Source organism: Pogona vitticeps, chromosome 3, assembly GCF_051106095.1.
Source record: "Pogona vitticeps strain Pit_001003342236 chromosome 3, PviZW2.1, whole genome shotgun sequence".
Taxonomy (NCBI): domain Eukaryota; kingdom Metazoa; phylum Chordata; class Lepidosauria; order Squamata; family Agamidae; genus Pogona; species Pogona vitticeps.
In genome coordinates, this window is record NC_135785.1 from 13,051,332 (window position 1) to 13,070,412 (window position 19,081).

Consider the following 19,081-nt stretch of genomic DNA (forward strand, 5'->3'; position numbering starts at 1 on the left):
TAGCTATGTATGAAAAAGCTGTCAGCCAGAAAGTCAAAATTAAAATATTTTAAATACCCTATCTAATGGTACACTCCTGCAAATAGCGTAAGTTAACTTTTAAATGAAAGTCTTACAACTTAAAATTATAGGACTAAAAGACTGAGGTTTGAAATAAGTACTGTGTCTGCATACCTTGCAATTTTTTAATACTCAAAACAACAACTCATCGGCATCCTGTATATTATTTTTTCAAGGGTTTAATAAATGAAATTTCAGAAGTGGCATTCCATGTGAATAATGAACCAGTATGGATAAAAATCAATAATTTTGTAAAAATCAAATCTGCCCTGTAATGAGCGCTGCATGGCAGTTTGTGCTTGTGCTTTTTTTAAAAAAATGTGTGCTTCTGCCACTTTATACTAAATCTCCAAGTGTTTTCACTTTGTGGAGAAGATGGCTCTTCAGAGGGCACTGCCTGGCAAACATATCCTTCATGACATACAGCCATGTTTTCTGAGCATTTGGTTATTGTTGTGAATTAGCTACATAACTGGCACAATTGCCCTGTTTTCAGAGAGATCCTGACTGCTATGCATACTTCATCCTTCCAGATTCCACTTCGAACACATTGTAGCTTGTAAACAAGTCAATTGGATACAGACTTTATAGCCTAAACATTTATATTAAGTGCTTCTCTAATTTCAGTGTCCACCCAGTCGCAATAGGGAAGAAAGGCGAGACTGTATGGCAATTTAGAGCAAGCCAGACCTGGAAGTTTTTTAAAAAGGAACATTTGTTTTGATCTAAAGGTCATTCAAACAGAACTTCTGTTAATGTGCTTCTGCTTGGATTCCTCTGAATGATAACCCTTATGTGCATCTTTGGCCATAAGTGCTTAAAAGGCAAAATAAAATAAGTAAGCATTGAAAATGTAGAAAGAAGAACTTGGTAACCACATAATGAGGAAGCAAACCCAGGAACGTTCTGTTGCTGCCAACTTAGATGTCTACTCTGTCCCCATATCTACTCTAGGTTCTAGACATGGGAGTTTGGTATTTGTCTCCTGGGGAAGACAGGGTATTCCTCTCCCAAGGGAGATGACTATGAAGCCTGGGATCACCCAAAAATAAAAAGCACTGATCTTGGTGGTCCTTCTCTGCCTCCCAGAACCAGCACAATCTGTTTACCAGGCTCCTCAGCATGTGTGCACTTGGCAGCTGAGACATTATACCAACCACGGACATAGTCCCACTGGTGCTTCCCCACCTTTCCCTGCAGTCCACCGCTCATCAGGTGAGTGGGAAGACTTGCCTTCATGCCTTCTCACTGGAGTGGTCGGCTGTGAGGAGAGTCAGGGAAGCACTAGTGGGACTACGTCCGCGATTGGCATGATGCCACCACCACTGGGCATGGGTGTGCCAATGGACCAGGCTGGTTCTGGGGGTTGGGGAAGGACCACGGGGACACAAGTGCTGGTGGGCTTCATATTCGTCTCCCAGGAACGAATATGAAGCTTTCATGTCTGTAATATGACAAAACTTAAATACTGTACAGAATTCTCAAAAATGAAACTGGCAGATTTGGTCATCCCTATGCATAATTAGGCTTAAACAGAAAAGTAAAACAAAAAAGGAGATGAACTTCAAACAGAAAATAGAATGAGACACCACTGAGTAGTAAATCTTTAGGAGGTTCAGTTTTGCAACCTGTAGTTTGAATTCTGATTTTTTAAAAAAAAATCTTTCTAATTACACAAAGTTTGTTTGTGTCTAACAGATGTCAGGATGTTTGTGTTATTAGCAACAACTGTTTTATAAATGTATACTGTTCGTAACTTGATTGCCCTTGTGATTTCCACATTTTCCCCCCTGATATACTTGTAACAGGGTGACATTTCATACATCTGTGAAGTTGGCTGTGGATGGACTCTTTTATGTCATAATAAATATGTTAGCCTTTATGGTGATTGTGGTTTTACGGGATCATGCTTCCATTCCTCTCTGGAACAGCTAAAAATTGCCACTCTTGCTCTTTTAACTTTTTGCTTGAATAGTCAAAGGGTTTTGAATTTGTTTTTAAAAAAGACAACCTAAGTTAAAGGGAATTGACTGTAACTGGATGACAAACATATATGCCTTGGGTCATCGATCCTGTGGTGTACAAGCTGTAGCAGCCTTTGAAATGAATCTTTTTTAAAAAAAAACTAGCCTAAAAAAGAAAGAAAAATAACTTGCTGGGAATTGGCACAGTAGGGACAAAGGGTACTGCCTCTTTCACAAGCTTCTTGATTTTAATGCTGGGTGTGGAGGAGAAAACCTCAGTCCTTCCATGACCACTTGCTTTCTTGGACATAGAGGAACAATGGAGTGTGTAGTCTCACTTCTACAAGTCTGCTTCTTGCCCTGCATTCAGGTCCTTATTGCCTACGGTTCTTGAACTCTTTCTATGGGACAGTGGTTGCCCATGCAAACGAAGGAAATTGGGAGCCCTATGTGTGCATGTACTCTTCTTCATATCGCCGCTTTCTTGCATTCGTAATTCTTGGAAGCAGCTGCTTCTCTCATGGAATCACTAGATTTAGAAGGCTCTACCTAGTTCGGTGGGAGTCTATTTTTGTCAGCTTCTGCCACATCCTGTTCTAAACTAGACTTGAATAAGTGGCCTATATGTATTAGAATCATGCGTTTTGGTACCAATGTGAGCAGCAAAATGTGCATACCCCATCCTATAAGGACACAGGCAACACATAGTTGGGCATCAGACCACACATTACTTTAAAAATATAGCTAGCAGGCAAGGTTGGTGAATGGAATTAGTTTGGATTAGGGCTGCAGGAAGATCAGAATAAGGGGGAAACTCTTGGAAGCCAAAGAAGTAAGATAGTAAGGAAGAGAATATGTATAACAGTTAGCTACATTTTTAGATACAGTATGCACATTAAGTGTAACACATACTTTGATTATGAGTCGTCTCTATCTTATTTTGAAGCAACTACCTGATGTGTGATACAGCTTTGAAGATGACATATGAGTGAGCCATTCAAATTACCTTGTATACTCAGTTGAATAAGGAACATGTGAGTTACACCTTTTGAGTTCCATGATGGTATAAAGGCAGAATATAAATGCTATAGTAAATAACTGGAAATTAATCTTATGCCAAAGTGACTCTTTCCTTGCATGGTGTAGATCCATGCCTTCCCTATGCAGGAAAAAGTCACACTTGTGTCTTTTTTTTACTTCTAAATATTTATTTTTCTTGCTGTGTTTTAGAATTTTGGTTCCTTCTTTGTTTTCTGTGGAATTCCTCTATGTAGTTCTTCAAAAGTGAAGCTAGCACTTTAGCCCTGTTTGTGTGTTTGTTTGGGTGAGGGTAAACAGAAGGGAAGGGAGAAGGTCTCGATGTTAAGAGTTCATCTTTGGCTTGGAATTTCGATTAAGTCAGAAGAAGGGTAGTCCTCTCCCCTGGTTGTTGATGTGAGCGCACAGTTTACTCAATCTAGAAATTTTGTACATTTTTTAGACTATGGTGCTGTGGGACCCAGCTGGAGAATTCCCTGGTTTGGCTGTGGGTGATTTTTATTTGTCAGCCAAGGATTTTTCCTTAGCTTCAGCTGCTGGCAAGCTTCATTATTTGGCAGTGCAGGCTTTGAATCCTAACATGCTGGCCAGCTGTAGTGTTGCTTGTCTGGCTGCTAAAGCTGTATAAAGAGCCTTTTGGGGAAATAACAGAAACACAAGAAGTCTTTGGTTCTAATTTGGTAGAATTACTGTTGCATGGAATAAATGACTTTCAGTCAACACGCCAAGAAAGTAGGCCATAATAGCATAAGCTTGCATGTAAATGGTTCTAGCTTGCATTTTCCTAGTTGCAAATTTACTAGTTCGGAAGATGTGTTGTGTGCTCAGTTATGTAACTGGAAAGAGAAGATACAAGATGCCTATACCTGTACCCTCAAGCCTTGTCTTATGGTTACACAATGATCACACTCCTCTTTTCTCCTTCTGTAATCCCTCTTCCCTCGTTGATCTGAAATTTCATTGATTTTAAGTTCTTTCCCTATCCAAACATGTGGTGTGTGAATTATATCAGTTATGACTACATAAGAAAAACCACATGAATGGTAAAAGCTCTACCACCAATTTTCAATAATTTCATACAATTATGTTCAGTGTTCATATCACATATGGTTTTATCTTGGTCTTTGAGTGGAGAAACAAGAATAATTCTTTGGTTTGTCCCTTGTGTACCTATGCAAACATGGTTGTGGAAGAGGTGTTGTATTTTCCAGTATTCTCCATCCTGATGCCTTACAGAATACAGAAAGTTTGAACTGTATGTCCCAAGTATTCTTGATAATAAGGGTCATCTTTAGAAAAGTCAAAATCCAAAACACCTGAAAGATACCAGCATTTGCTCAGATGCATATTAAAAAGCACATAAAACTCGTGAATGTACAAATGTAATAAGTTTAGATTTTAAAAATTTCAAGGATCACATCTCCCCATATATCCCCATGCCATTTGTGTGTGTTCTCTCTATGTACAACCATTAAGAGAAGATAAATATGTAGAAATATGGTTCTCTAGTATAACACTCTTCTTGGAGGCTCAACTGGCACCTACATTGCCTTTTTCTGCCATAGGTTAAAATCTGGCTCTTCACTTGAGCATTTGACACCTAATGATACTGGCTTGGTTTTCAATTTTTCAGCTTTCTGGTTTGTTTTTTCTTTAACATGTTCTCTGAAATGGTTTTGAACACATTTAAAATATTTCAGTTGTTTTAGATTCTTGTCATGTCATTTTATTGATTATACCCTGCCTCTACCCCTTATCTAGCAATAGAGTATGGGCTAAAATATTTTTACCACCTAGGGCTTGCTCAAGACCAGTGGTTTGCTGATCCTGACCTCTAAATCTCCTGACATCAAACCTAGTGTAGACTCAGAAAATGATAAAGATGTACAGTATCTGATGACAGTTAGGCTATATGAAGCCTCTGGATTGGCCAGATGTAATACAAATGCTGGAAATTCAGTACAATTCCAGGTGCCTACTATATGATGCTTCTACTCTTTAAAACAGTGGCCGAAATACAGTAGTAAGTCACCACTAGAGTAGTTCTACTGAATCAGTGGAACTTACATTGGTGTTGACTCACCAAATTTCCACTGATTCGTAGGCCTACTCTTGTTGTTGTTTAGTCGTTTAGTTGTGTGCGACTCTTCGTGACCTCATGGACCAGAGCACGCCAGGCCCTCCTGTCTTCCACTGCCTTCCGGAGTTGGGTTAAATTCATGTTGGTCACTTCGATGACACTGTCCAACCATCTCATCCTCTGTTGTCCCCTTCAACTCCTGCCTTCACACTTTCCCAACATCAGCGTCTTTTCCAGTGGCCATGATCTTAGTTTTTTTTTTTTTATGTTGAGCTTCAGACCGTTTTTGGCACTCTCCTCTTTCACCCTCATTACGAGGTTCCTTAACTCTAGTTAACTCTAGGCCTACTCTAGTCACTTCTTATTGCTTGACTTCAGCCAATAGGTTCCACTTTCTTCAGAGGTGTTCAGATGTAGCTGCTGCCTTGGGCCTAACAAGTACAGAATAAGACTTACGAATGTCCCTACTTACGACCAGTTTGAATTATGATCAGCTCTGCCCGCAAAATTTTGCTTCTACATGCAACTGGAGCTTCCACTTACAAATAGAAAAAGGCAGGAGAAAAAGGCAGGTAATTCAGATTTCTAACTCTACGTGGCGATGAGGCTGCTTGTTTGTAGCTCTTTTGCCCCAGCAGTTAGAGAGTGTGCATTGTATGAGGAGGCTTCTGTCGGACTGCCTTCTTCTGCTTCTGAGTTAGCATGTGTGTGTGTTTGCAGGGAGACTTCGGGCTGCCTGGTAAGGTAAGGTGCATTTTTCTGCTTTTAAAAAACTGTTCTAGGTGTTTTTGCAGTGTGGTTTTTTGAGCTGGGGGAGGTTATGTTTCTGTGCTGTGATGGGTCTGGGGGGTTGTTGGTGTTTTGTTTTGTTTTTCTTCCCCCCATCAGAAGGTTTGGGGGGTTTGGTTGCTTTTTGGCTTTTCCCCCCATTTCTGATGGGTCCTGCCTGCTTCTCTTCCTTTTTTCCTTAGTTTTCTTTGCATATCCGACCTGCACCCTTTGTTCTCTGTGTATTTCCGATCTGTTCCATTTGTTTTCTGTGCATGTCCAATGGGTCTTGCAGGCTTGATTGCTTCCCCCCCCCCCTTCGGCAAGAAGGGGTAAATCACCTTTCCAATGAGTCTTGCAGTGATTTTTTTTGGTGATTTTTTTCCCTTCAGCCGGAATGGATTAATTGCATTTCAGTGCATTCCTATGGGAAATGGTGCTTCGACTTACGACCATTTCGAGTTACGTCCATCTTCTGGAACAGATTAAGGTTGTAAGTTGAGGCACCACTGTAAATCATCCTTGAGTTGGGCTGCACACTTAAACTTATTGGCTGAAGAATGTACAGGAAGAGAAGAAGGTACACCTCATTCTAGATTTGTGAATTATAAGGGTAACTAGTATGCCTGCAATATCTGTTAAGAAGCATCTCTTATTAACATATATCAGATTATAAATAATTACTTTGTCCATTGTCCATTCACCTCAACTCTGTTGCCTTAGGGATTCTCAGATATTACCGTATTTGCCGGCATACAAGATGACTTTTTTGGCCCAAAAACATGCCTCCAAGTGGGGGGGGGGTCATCTTGTATGCCAGGTGCAATTCATTTGGGCCAGGAAGGAGCCACTGCCGCCATTAAGTGAGTGACGTGGGGCCGCGCTGGCTGGGGAGGAAGGCAGGCAGGCAGGCAGGCAGTCGGTCCGGATGGATGGAAGCAGAGACAGCCATGCCTGAGCAGCCAGAGCCCACCGCCGGGCTGCCTGCCGCCCCGCGCTGCTGAGCCAGCTGTGTGCTCGCTCGCCCACTACCCACCCACTTCCCCTCCTCCTCCTCCTCCTGCTGCCGCCCACGCAACCTCTTCCCCTCTTCCTCACCCTCTCACTGCTGAGCCAGCTGCGCGCATGCTCGCCCGCCACCCGCCCGCTTCCCCTCTTCCTCCTCCTGCTGCTGCCCGCGCAGCCTCTTCCCCTCTTCCTCGCCCTCCTCCCCGCCGGCCATGAACTTCCAGGGCGGGCCTAGGCAGAGCCCCGGGCAGCCACCACTGGCGCCGTAGCAGAGCCATCCACTATATTTTGAGTGGAAATGTTGGGGGGATCGTCTTATACGGCCAGTCGCCTTGTATGCCGGCAAATACGGTAATTTACACTTGTACTTATTCAAAAGGTAACATCAGTGAGCAATACTAATGCAGTATGTAACAATGATTTTTCATTGCCCGTGCACATTCTGTCTTTGTGTGTATTCCTTTTTTTCTCCTGAAGATGCAACAGCATTGTGAATATTTTTCCTACTTTTCCATCCATAAATTGGAATCATAAATCTGGTCCATAAATTGGGATCATATGTTAATTTAGATAGATGAGCAATGACAAAGCAGAGTACTTGAGATGTAAAGTACGTATGAACAAGCTGGTTGCTCTCAGAGTTCTAGATCACCAGGTCAAACCCTGTGACCGGCCTTTCTCAATTAAATGTCCTCTTAAACTCTGATGCCATATATATCTCATAATAATCATTGACTGTGCTGGTTGGGGATGAAGGGAACTGTAGTCCAATACATCAGGAGGGCACCAAGTTGGGGAGAGCTGCTTTTGACTGTCCATTGTTCAGCTGCAAGGTAGTCCAAAGGATTTACCTTTTAGTAGGAGGTAAACCTTATTATTTCATTTCTTTAATGTTTGACTAAATTGAGTTTGATTTAATGCATTCTGTGGAGCTTGAGTAGGTTATATCCAGACCTAGAATATGGTTCCCTGTAATATGTGTTTGCACGGTATCATGAGGTCGGTTTCTGAAGGTATACGGCCAAATATGAATCTACCTAAAGTTTAATGTTGTTGATCACATAGACCTGAGATATTTAGATGGATCCGTGACTGAACTTCTGTGATCAAGTTGAAAAAGGGGGCTTGGATCACAGGACCATTGATACAGAGAAGGAAAGTACTGGAATGGATTTGATTTAAATCAGATTGAAAGATTAAATCTTTCTTTCATGATTTTAATTTTCATTGTTGATCAGAAACACTTGATTCAGTCATGTGATCTCCCCAGTAGATGCACTCTTGCTATAAGCTTAATTGTTGTTTTCACTGTCATGTTGCCTCTGACTTATGGCAGCCTAATAGGGTTGTCAGGGTGTGTGAGATGTTGAAGGAATAGTTTTACATTATCATCATACACCCCAGTGAGTTTCTGTGACTGAGTAGGGATTTGAACTCCAGGACTTGTGAGTTCTATTCCATCACTGTATCCACTGCACCATAGCCTTGATACATGTGCACAGTTTACACAACTCCACATTGCATTGGATAGGAATGGTATGGTAAACTTTAAATAATGGAAACTATACTTAAAAGACCTGAATACTTCACTAAGATACTCCTTTTGTCTCTCCTGCCTGCTCCTGCCACTCTGAATTTGGGCTCCTCCCTGTCCAGATTTACTCCGCATTCAATAGTCCTATGTTCATTGACAAGTGTCTGAAAGTGTCTCTGCACTCTTAGAGGGAGATGTAAAGGCTTGACATTGTCTGCACAAAGTTGCAGAGGGCCAGTAGCTAGAGTTCCCACTCAAAAGGAATCATCATCAGCAACAAAACTGTTGAAGGCAAGTCGTGCAGATTTTAATAGGGCTGACAACATTATATCATGCTGGGAAAATAAATAAAGCTCCTGGTTTGAAATAACTCCAGTCAGAATCACAAATAGGACTAATCATGTTTGTGTATTGGTGAAGATTCTCAGTCATCCATGTCATCCCAGATTGAAGGAGCTGCTTGGATGAATAGCGAAACGTTTCAACCTAATAAGAAAGAAGTTCAGTCGCCATGACTCAACATCCAGATCATGTCTGTATGTTTGCCATGCCCATTTGTTGCTATGAACAAGTACAGTATATATCTCTGGAGATAAAAAGCCAGTTCAGTGGTAGGGCTGTGCGAATATCCCACGGCACGTATTCTTTGGGGATGAACTAGAAATCCAGGACAAAGTAATATTCAGTATTAATGTTAAATAGTCTTTTATTGGCATATAAAAAATTAAAATTTAAAAACACTGCCCATTTTAATCTCTTTGCTATCTTTATAAATGTATATATAGTGGTTTAGGGACATCATCAGCAAAGCTGACTATTATGTATGTCATGCTCTGAGACACTTAAGTCATTTTCAAACATGTGAGAATGCTGTTCGTTTCTGGTACCTTTTGTTTTTGGATACTTAATGTTCATTCCTACCCCAAAGCCTCCTCCTGTCATGGGGGCCAGTTCTCCTTTGTGTGTATGAATATGTGTTCCTAAACAGCTGGATTATATGGGCAACGTTGCTGGATCAAGTGAGTGAGTGAGTGAGTGATTTGCAAATTTGGGCATTTTACAGCATGATGGTGGCCTGGCCAGTAATTGTGAGCTTGAAGAAGCATACCACATTCATTTTCTTCCCTGTTAGAAATACTGGGAACTTCTTTGCTTTTGTCATAACCAAAACTAGCGTATATCACATTTTACTATGTTATGCAGCTTTCTTGGTGAACTGTCATGTTTCATTTTCTATTTCAATTAGTATTACTTAGTTTGCTCCACAATTGCACATTTTTTCTGAATTAGATCTCTGCAATCCACCCAAGTCAGTGGACAGATCTTTGGATTTGAGCCATTTCCAGAAATTCTGTGTATGGCACATCACGATTCTTGTGCCCCAATTCTGTAGAGTATAGTTGGGGCCCAGAGTGACTATTTTACTTCTTTTTAGCCCGTTTTAATATTTAAATGGATCTGTTCTAATTTACATATATAACAGGTGTTATGTAAACTAGCAGTTGCTTTTGTTTTGTAGGATAAAATAATGACATGACTATAGTTTCCTTCTCTAAAAAAAGCAAAGATGAAAATTTTACCCTTCCTTTTATAATTTTTTTTCCTGCACAATCTGGTCTCACCGCTGTTGCAGCATGGTGTGTTGACACCTGTTTTATTTTTCATCATTAAGCTGTTTTCTTTATAGTTTTTTTCTCTTTTTCTCTTCCAGGACCATCTTCCTGTGACTGGAGGCTCCTAACAGGAAACCTTCCACCCATCAATGCACTGCCAATGGTAAGTACAATACTGTTAAATTTCCTTAGCCTGGTGTTGGGCCTGCAGCCATATTTAATGAGATATTTCAAAGTAGAACTAGCAGAAGCAAAGAATTGAGTAAATAGTTTTTAGTATTTGCTTTCTGTTGGCAATACATTTTTTGCAATTGGACATTGGTTTGGATGATTTGAAGTCAGAATTGATACTCTATAGGTGTGGTTGGTAGCAGTTCTTGCAATATCTTTTGGTTAATCCGAAATGTCACTTGCTGCAATAGGGGCCTCTTAGAAACAAGAGAGAGAGAGAGAGAGAGAGAGAGAGAGAGAGAGAGAGAGACTTATTTTATTTTATTTATTTGTATCCCGCCTATCTGGTTGGTTAAGACCACTCTTGGTACCACTGAGAGAACACAATGGTTTGTAAAAGCATATCCCACTGAAAAGAAACCTTAGAACATAAGAGGCAACAAACAGCTTTGTGAGCATAAAATATTGTGAGTTAGTTGGAAAGGGAAACAGGAAAGTCAGGGCAGGGAAGGAGGAGAAGTGAAATGTCCTATTTGAACTGAATAAATAGAAGTAACCTTGCACAATGCATGCATTTTAGGAAGAATTCACAGCAATGTTTGATTGTATCTCTGATATGTAGCTCTAAAATGTGTATTGTGTCATTTGAAATGTCCTGTTAAATATCTCAAGACCTACCAAAACTTAACTTGCTATTGATGCTCTGCTCTTGACTTCTTTCATAGCCTTTTTATCCTAGAGACGGGGGATTTGTCATCCTCCTATTTGAGCAGCTCTCATGCCCCCCCCCTTTGGTTTGGATAAATATGTGTTCCTTTGCACCTTGTCCCAAAGTATAAAATTCCTACTGGGCCAGCGGGGAAACATTTTCACAGGGAGGCTTTCCATTTCAGTACTGCTGAAATCCAATCAGCAAAGTTTATAGGCCTGCTGTTGGATCTGTTTGCGAACAAACAGCTCTTTTTTGGTCTCTCTCTCTCTCTCTCTCTCTCTCTCTCTCTTTGTTGTTGTTCTAAAGAATGCTTACTTTTAAAACCTCCCTTATAATTGAGATGTGTGTTTATAAAACCACTAAAGTGTAATCTGCTTTTTTAAAAAAGAAGCATGTAAACATTTTGCATCTATTGGGACATGGACTACAGCCATATGAATTCACACACTGCAGTAATTTCAGGGTGAACAGGGCGATTGTGTGAGTATTGAAAAGGTGGCTTGCAAACCCTCCTAGATGGTCGTCCTTTGTGTTTTCTCCCTAAGGAGTTTTCTTTCGTCTTAAAATTTTCGCAGTCCTGAGACTTTGATGGTACATCCTGTGATGCTGCTACTTTCACAGTTCTCATTCGGAGAATGAGATACCTGACAGTGCTGCAGCCAGTTACTTTTCACTTTGGGACAGTGTCCTGGGAGCCTGAGCCAAAGAACTGACATTATCCTTACCCTGAATCGATTTGTGTGTATGCACATTTGTATGTGAACAGAAACTGTGTTCCAATGTGCCATGTGCCAGTGCTCTCTGTTCCCCTCAGTAATATATGGCATAACTTCAGAACGTGGGCATAATAGGTTGCAAGTGATGCATCTGTCTGTCTTAAAGTCCTTATTTCAATATGAAGGTGTAAGGTTAACCACAGTTTCAAAAGCAATGTAATGCATGGGGGGGTGGGGAGAGAAATCATTTTGGAGTCATGGCTCTGTCGATTTACTCACCACTGGCTGCGGCTCCCCTTGTTTGGAGGAGCCATCAGGGGCAGGATTTTGACAACCCTCCCCAGCCATGCCATCTCCCCACTGCCCCATATATCTCTGAGTGCCCACCTCCTTCTAAATCCTGACAAAGGAATCTCACAAGGCCACACAGCAGGCAAGTGCCTCCACCAGGGACCATAGAGATGGGGCATGGAGAGGCTGGTACACTGCCTTCACTTCTGGTTCCTGTTTGACGCAGAGCTATGAACAGCTCCTCTAAAGCCTTCATAGGTCTATGTTCCGTCCGTTTTTTCACGGTGCCCCTGGCTCGGATCCTGGGTGATCAACAGAGCTGTGGTGCATAGTTTGAAAACCCCTGCTTTAAGGTTATAGCAAGCATGGAGTGCATTTTAGGGGGGAATATCCCAGGGATCTGCTCTGTTCCTTGCCAGGTTGTCCACTTTCGGAGAGAGAGAGAGATTGACATTGTTTACACAAACTTACATGGGGCGGTGGCTAGGGTTGCCACTCTAAAGGAATCTGCATCGCTTTAAGGAAAATGTTAGAAGCAGTCCTGGACATTTTAATAGGGCTTCCAAGAATTTCCAACATTTCATGTTGAGACTTGGAACAAAAAGTATAAGAACTTACAAGGGTTGGAAAAACAGGTCTGATAAGGTATGTTGTTTTCCATCCCTATATATTGCCATTAACAACTGTGTATCTGTGGAGACATAAACCCAATTTATACCCAGTTTTTCTTATGTTATCTACTAGACCAAGTACTATGGGAGGCTGAAAGATTAACGTAAATAATCAGTGCAGAAGGCTGTACAACGCAAACATTTGGGCTCCAGTTCAAGAACTCATGGTGGACCATAATTGCAAAACTTTTCGAAAACCTATATGAAATCCGTTGTCTAATCAAATACAAGTACAATTTATAATCCCTTTCCCTAAGGCAATCTTAGAATTTTAACAGATGTTAAATTAAAATTATCAGTATCAGGGGCTTTAAAAAAAAAAGTTAACCATTGTTTTTTTTTAAAAAAAATCTGACTTTTTACAAACCACAGGCAAAAATACTGTTAAAAATTTAAACTGACAGATGACACAGTCTTTGCAGGCAAATTGCTTCAAAATAAGAAATCAGGATACACACGTTCATTGTTCCCCATATTATGCAATTCATTACACAAAAGATAACCTCTGTTGTGGTTTCTTGAGGCAACTTCCTTCCACAAGTTATGCTGTTTGCATTACACTTAGCCATGCACCTAAGACAATTTTGGTGATGGATTTTGATTCACTCTGCCTTTATGTTTTGCAGTCTCTTGTCACAATAAAATGGTTGCTAGATTTTTGCCATTGTGATCATCGAATCAGCGGCTTTGTAACAGACACACTCTTGGTAAAGAGTATCCGGAACCTTTTGTACATGCAGCATGTGGCAGCTAATTTGCTAGGTAATGAACGAGTCAAGATGGTGTGACGCTTCCGCTGAAAGACCTGCACTGGTTCCCTGTTGCTTTGCAGGGCCTTTTCAAGACATTGCTTTTAACTTTTAAAGCCCTAAACAGTTTGGGCTAGGCTGTCTCCTTATGAACCTGTCACATTCAGAGGGCACCTTGATGGGAGCACAAGAGAAGGCTTTTTTCTCTCTGTCGCTCCTGCTGTGAAATTGACTCCCACCCATAGTTGTGTTCAGATCTCAGTCAAAATTCTTTTAGGAAGGGTGTGGTCGAGACATCTCTTCAAATTGGCCTTTTAAATTTCATTTGCTTATTCCTGTGATGATTATACTTTTTGTTGTTGTTACATCTTAATTATTTTACTCTGTTTGTACTGTGTTTTTAACTTGTTAGCAACTTTGAGTACCTTTTTGTGTAGAAGGAAGGTATATAAATATAGTAAATAAATACCTATTAAAACAACAGTTTCGCAATGTGAAGAAGCTCATCTTCAGTTCTAGGATTTAGACATTATTTAGGATGATGATGATGATGATGATGATGATGATTATTATTATTATTATTATTATTATTATTATAGTAGACTATGTCTAGATAGGTGGCATATAAATGCAATGAATGAATGAATGAATGAATGTGTTTTTTTATTTGTGTAACTAATGAAAACATCCTCAGGAGTAGCTTCAGATGAGTGTAGAATGTCCTCTTGCTATATAGAGTCAGTTTGAACTTGGTGTTTTGATTTATATTTGGAGTGAGCTTTTATGTGGGCAAATTAGATAGACAGAAAATAAAACAATGCAATTACCAAAACTGAAAGAGAAAAGAAAGATATTGTCGAGCTGGAGAACTGATTGTAGTTGCTATCAGTTTGGTAGACTTGCTGTTGCATCTATGTTTGGACAGAGTCCTAGGCCTTTTCAGAGACTGTGAAATGACTGTCTTGTGAGGGGCAAGTTTCGTATGTTTTAATACTCTGTTCCTGTTTGTTATTAGATCATCCATTTTTTTGAGTTAGGGAAGAAAATAGAATTCCGGTCATGAATGACATCCCGCTCTGCCTACATAAGACCAGGACACCTCCAGCATTCAATATCAGACTGCTGCTTGCAGAATCGTAAATGTACAGGAGTCAGAGGATTCAATTCCTCACTGTGCCTCCTGGAAAAAGAACCATCCTGTGTGGCCTGGAGACAAGCTGCACAGCCCCAGAACACCCCTTGAAGAATGGAGTGGTAAACCACTGCTGGGTACTCTTTGTCTAGAAAACCCAGAAAAGAGTCACCATAAGTTGGAATTGACTTGGAAGCACGTTGCTGCTGCTGCTGCTATTGCTGTACAGTGTGACTACAGCTGAGTTATATTGAGACCGGTGCATCTCTTCAAATTTTACGCACGGTGAAGGTCAAAGTGTGCTAATGCTAATTCACCATGGCTACTTCCTCCCCCTCTTTTGTTTTCATATTTGACTTAATGCTTGTATCAGGGCCTATGACTTTTAAGCCAAGAATGAGTCATTGTCTGTGTGATGTGTCTGATTTTCATACGTCTCTGCCTCTCTCTGTAAAGCAGTACTGTGCAAGGACTTGTGTGAACGCTGGGCTGGTGACGCAGGTAGGAGGCCACGACATGTGTCATCCGGAGTGAGGCAGATGGATGCAATCCTGAATCTTCTTACCTTTTCAGTTTGGAACTGCTACACAGGACTAGATTGTGTATAACATGTAGCAGCTGTTTGGGAGAGGTCTATAAAGCTGCTTCACTAATAGTAGAATGATAGTCATCACGTGCTATAATAGTAGAATTATAGCTGAAAATCTCACCCATTTGTGAGAAGAGGAATTACTGGGTCAGTGTCCTGGTGAGGAGACATTCTCCAGCAATTTCTGACAGCCTCAAAATTAGTAGTTGCTTGAACATAACTCTTCCCCCTACAGCAATGGTTCTTAACATTTTCCCCCTTGTGTATCCCTCGGCAGTCCATTTCCATAAATTGTACCCTTCACATTGGGGGCTTGGGGCTAGGAGGACTCTCCGCCCTCTGGTCTTCAGGCTGCTTCCTCATCACCTCTGGTAATATGTACAAGCAAGGAGTTAAAGTCCATAGGGAATTTTGTCCCATACAAACAACTATTGATAGCAAAGGAGCAGACGGCATAAGCCCCTGGGTTGGTGGCTTTGGCGTGAATGCTGACTGGCTGGGCTCTCATGTGGTGGGTGGGGAGAGGAGGAAGAAGCTGGGGGGGGGAATCTCATTTCTCAGGATATAAATAAGCAACTTACACTGTTGATGTATGTGCCTTTTCCTGCTATTATTCAATATTTTCCTCATGCTTCTAAATATCCTGCTTTGTACCTGTGGGGATATTCACAGCCCATGTTGGGAACCACTACCCTAGAGGATTTGTTGTTTTTTTTCTGCCTTGCAATTAGCAGCGACAGCAACTGTGTTGGCAGTGTTGCCAACATTTTGCATTTTCCACAGTTTTCTTTACATGGTACCTGACGTGGGGAAGGGAGCGTGCATAAATGTTGGAAATAAATCTGTACAGTGGCTTTCTATTTCCATAGGACTAATTAAAATAAATATCTTAACATTTTTCTTTCTTCCCTTTTTGAAGGGGGCGTTGTGAATACTTTATGTCTCTTTTTGTGGGTATTTATAGTATAACTTTCTCCCCATAAAGGCTGTGCCAGTGCAATGATGAAGCTGAGTGTATCATAAGTCTTCCAGATTCTTCCAAATTTTATTCTCTAGTAAAAGAGACTTCTGTTTTAATGTTTCTTGGGTGGGGCCTTTTAGACGTTTAGAGCCTACTGTACTCATACAAGGTGACTTGAGTCTGCCTCCATCGGTTTTCTTTTCTGTATACACATCTTGAACTGATAAATCCCTGGGGAAGATTTGCCTTATTATGTCTTCCTGGGAAACTGGGGGCCACTGGCTGCCACAACATCAATTGTATCAGTGGCAAGCAAGACTTTCACACATACGTCTCAGCCATCCCAGAAGTGAGGCAAGTATGAGCATTTCTCCAAATTATTCCTGTTCTGAAATTGTTTTGAAAGGAGGTTTCTCTTTTATCAATTGGAATAAAAATGTTTATAATTTCTCTTGGGTAAAATTTTTGGCATGGCACTAAATGTAATCACAGAAATTATAGAATTGGAAGGCTCCCTTTGGAACCCTGCAGATACAGGAAATTCATGGCTGATGGATTCCTGAGAGACAGACATCTAATCTGGAGGAGATTGCCAGAAAGTTCTTAAAGTGGTGTTACGTTTTGACATAGACAGAGACCTTTTCAGTCACCCGTCTTGAGCATCATGGTTTCCTTCCTTGACACTTTTCCATTAAGAATTGTTTATTTTCTCACTCTTGTTTCCCTGCACAACAAAATAAAGCTCCATCCTTCTATTACTTGGTGCTCATACAAGGCAATTCAGCCAACACTGAACTACTGTTCTGCATTATTATGTCTCTTAAAAACATGACTCACTGCATATTAAACTACTCCCAGCACTTCATTAAATTTTAAAATGCCATGAAGAAGCTGTTTGCAGCCCTGTTGCATTTTGTCCTAATTTGCCCCCCTGCAGGTTATGCTGGAAAATAAGTATTTCTAGAGTTCTGAATCTGTTTCTTGGTATAGTGATAACTGATTTTTAATTATTCCTTGGAACAGGACAAAAGGCCTTTTTTTTGTTTTTGGTTTTTGCCCTTTTGTAAAAATATATATACAAAAATAATGGCATGTGGCTATGCATATTTTGTGATTTGGTGCTGGAGAAAAAAAATGCAACTTCCATTTTAATTACAATGTTTTTATTTTTAAAACAAGTTTCTCACTATTTTAGTGGTGAATATAGTTTTGAGGAAGTTGTGTAGCTTAGTGGTACAGCTTTTTGAGATCCAACATTTCAATTCTTGTCTACTGAAGTGTTTCGGAGTTGGTAGCTATAATTTTCCACTTTGTATTCAGTGGGAGGTTATAGTTCATTCTCATCTTTCTGGAGTTATTATTATTTTTTAAAGAACCCTTTTAGTAGTTTTTGACCCAGGGAGAATTCTACTATTACTGAAGGTTGGAGGCAACCATAAAGTTAGTGGAAGGAACTTTTATTTCCAGAACTGACTAGAAATTCCAAGGGCTCACCCCCCCCTCCCCCTCAGTGAGGCCAAGCAGAATATGTCACATCTCCTTGTTGACCATTCTTGTGTTTCTCTCACAGAAAGTTTTTAAAAAAGTTAAATTAAATAAAAGCATGGGATGGGTCACATTTTGTCCTGGAAAATTTAAAATTTTAGAACAAAATATGTCCTGTGCTTTTACTTGTTTAAATGATTTATTGGGTGTGAGATTTTAATTTGATTTTTGTGTAGGACATAAAAAATACCTCCTGCCAAAAGCAGTTCATTTTTAACGACTTTTTTCCAACTGTTTTTTCCCTTTGAAAAACAAAACAAAAACAAAGCCTAAATATGGCCAGTGATGGAAACTCAAGGGACATTGTTTATGATTCTTCAGATGTCAATATTATTGTTCCTATTCAGTATTAATATTAGGGAACAATCACCATACATTCGAAGGGGGGGAGCACAATTTCATTGTCCTAAACACATGGAGTGTGGTGAGTGTGAACATACAAATTCTGCTCTCCATACAAATTCAGACCCTGATTTTTCCAGGGTTTCGATTCCCAGGTAATACAGCTTTTCCAGTTGTCAGCCCTTCATGCATTCAGGGCAGCAGCGAAACTGGTTGCATGTCTTGTTCCTCTGGATTCTGCATCAAAACATTTCTGGAGATGGAGAGGACTGTGCTGTCTGCCTGGACGAGGATTAATGAAAGATTTCTTGGGTTGATTATCTCTCGCACCAAGGAAGTAATAATAAAGGGATGCATGACAAGCAGAAGGGGCTGTGTGTGCAGACCACATTTATGCATCTCCCTGATTATTAAGGCATAACAGGATTGTCTGAATGTCCTGGTCAATATACAGTGGTGCCTTGCTTAGCAATCGCTCCATTGAGCGATGAAATCGCTTAGCGATGGGGTTTTGGCCATCGCTAGAGCAATCGCTTAGCGATGGCCCCTATGGGGAAAAATCGCTTTGTGATGATCGCGGGGAAGCGATCATCGCAAAGCCCCCATTTTCGGCCACCTGATCAGCGGTTCCAAAATGGCCGCCTGCTGTTTTGCCTCGCTTTAGAGGCACCGAAAATGGCCGCCCCTATGTAGGATCTTCGCATAAGGTCAGTTTTTAAGCCCATAGAAATGCATTAAACACATTTTAATGTGTTTCTATGGGCTTTTTTATTCTGTTTAGTGATGAAATCACTTAGCAACGTTTTTCCTGGAATGGATTAACATCGCTAAGCGAGGCACCACTGTACGTCAGGCACCAAAAACGATGGGCTAAAATAAAACCATTATTTCTTTTAGAACAACTTTCACAGCGCTGCATTAACTTTGCATTTTTGAAAGTGTTAATAATGCTCAAAGGGGGAAAGGTTTCGAAACATCCTTTTAAACAGAACTTCGCTTTTATTGTTCTCTCTCTCTGCTTTATTAGCCTTGCCTGTTTTAGGGGCGAGGTGTTTTTGCAAAGCTGAATGGAGGAGAGTGCTCCTTTATGTGTTCTTACAGAGCATAAAGTCCAACATCAGCTCCTGTTTACTGAAC

At 40.6% G+C, this 19,081-nt stretch overlaps 1 protein-coding gene across 3 annotated transcripts in view; it reads left to right on the top strand.

Annotated features, from left to right (window-relative positions):
• The window catches only part of TBL1XR1 (TBL1X/Y related 1), a 194,604-nt gene that overhangs the window by 75,177 nt on the left and 100,346 nt on the right, over nt 1-19,081 (top strand). For all 3 annotated transcript variants that reach the window (XM_020799055.3, XM_072996221.2, XM_072996220.2), the window contains one exon: nt 10,164-10,228. The gene's annotated coding sequence lies outside the window, so the exon portion shown is untranslated. The remainder of the gene's footprint in view (nt 1-10,163; nt 10,229-19,081) is intronic.